We start from the raw sequence: 2,133 nt of genomic DNA on the forward strand, positions 1-2,133 counted from the left end.
GACCTGCCTCGTAGGGTTTCCAAAGCTGCACCTTTATGGAGGTGGCCCTCGCAGCGCAGGGGTTGGACGTTGCTAACTAATAGGTTGGCCCCAAGCCGCTCCATGGGAGAAAGATGTGGCAGACGACTTCCCCAAACTTTGCAGCTTTGGAAACCCCGTGTCTCCTAAGTTCTACTCTTCCCTGCAGGGCTGCCGTGATTGGGCGTGGCTGCCAGGTTTCCAGAAGCAGTGGAGTGACTGGTGGATTTGAACCTCTGAGCATCTGGTTAGGAGCTCAGCTTCGAACCATTGTGCCACCAGGGCTCCTGGCAATGCGACCGACCCTGGAGCCAGAGCATGTTCCCCAGATGAGAACTTCTACAATTCTTTCACCACACTTTCTTGATGTCGTCATGGAAACCGAGGCCAGACCAGCATTTCTGTAATAACAGTTCATCCCCAGACACAGCTTCCAGTCTGACCTTGGGGTTTCTGATTCTGGAAAAGGCGTGAATGTAGACAAGTCTGCAAAAGGCACACCAGTCTTTACTAGTTTACCTAAAACAAGTAAACAAACAAACGAAAACACAAAGAAAAAATCAAACTCACTGCCATGGAGTCGATGCTAACTCAGCCAGACTGTACACAGCGGCTGGTGGTTATGAACTGCTGACCTCACAGTGAACAGCTGTTTATCTAGACCTCAGAAAGGGCTTTCGGAGGCTAGTTTCCTCAAGGTTCAGAGTTCAAAGGACATCTAATGGACAGTGGCCTGGACAGGGCACCCAACTCCACGGACCCCAGACATTTGGATTCCAGGCGAAGTAAAAGCATTTCTGAGAAGGAATCACAAGCGGACTAGCAATGGGGCAAGAATAGATATCAAACCTCAAGACAGGAGGGGAGGTTAATGAGCTCAGGGAGCCCTCAGGAGGTCCTCCCTCCACCCGAGAAGGACAGGAGGGGCTTGAGGGACAAGTCAGGGACATGTCCCACCCAGACACTCAGCCCTGCCCCACAGCCCCTCCCCAGGTCCCTCCCTGCTGTCTGAGTCCCTGCTTGACAGAAAACCAGGAGCTATAAGCACAACACAGGCTTGACTTTTAACATCTTGAGAAAAACGGTGCAGGTGGGGAGCTTCTGACAATAGAATGAATATTTATTCATGCCTTTCCTGTCCACGTTTTCTCTTTCTTTTTGGATGCATGCTTTTGCATTAAGTGAATAATTTCCCCTTGTAACTTAATTTCCAAACAACGGCTTCTTAGTTGTCTCTATGGTAATCAGGGCACCACTATAAACCCAAACCAAACTCATTGCCACCCAGCGGATGCCGACTCATAGCGACCCTGTGGAATTCTAAGTCTGTAACTCTTTACAGGAGCAGAAAGCCCCATCTTTCTCCCGAGGAGCGGCTGGTGGTTCCAGACTACTGGCCTTTCAGATCACAGCCACACCTGTGACCACTATGCCAGCAGGGCTCCCTGGGCACTACTACAGGTGAACCCACAAGGCAGGGACCGAGTAGCAGTACCTGCAGTCCGTGCTGCGGTGTTAACGCCCATGAGAGTAGGCCCAGGGTTCGTTCGCTGTTCCCTGTTCCCGCTTGCATCCACTCCCACACGGAGTTCCTCAGAGCTGCAATGAGATAAGGGCCACAGGCAGAACTTTATCCACTCCAGGCTCCTGAAGCCAGAAGCCCAAGGTCAGGGGAAGGCTTCCCTCCTCTCTCTGTCAGCTCTGGAGGTGTGTCCTTGTCTCTTTTTAGCTTCTGGCTCCTGGCTCTATGCAGTGTCTCTCTCCCCTCACCTCTGTTTCCTTGCTTAAGTTTCTCTTTCCGTACACACGTATCTGTTTCTGCCTTGTTAACGTAACATCACATTCTCAAGTGAGACTTTAACCCTGGGAATTGTTGTCACTCTCACTCTGTTCTCCCTCTCACTGCCAGGGGGCGATTCAGATGCATAGCCACCCTACAGGACGCAGGACTGCTTTTGTAGGCTTTCTGAGATGGTAGCTGATTATGGGAGTAGAAAGTCCCATTTTTCTCTCTCTGAGCAGCTGGTGGTTTCAAACTGCCGTGCTTGCAGTGCGCAGCCCAACTTGTCACCGCTGTGCCCCCAGAGCAGCTTGATTCCAATTCACGGGCACCCA

The sequence above is a fragment of the Echinops telfairi genome, unplaced genomic scaffold (assembly GCF_000313985.2).
Source record: "Echinops telfairi isolate 266 unplaced genomic scaffold, ASM31398v2 ScPeMD7_5592;HRSCAF=6446, whole genome shotgun sequence".
NCBI lineage: Eukaryota > Metazoa > Chordata > Mammalia > Afrosoricida > Tenrecidae > Echinops > Echinops telfairi.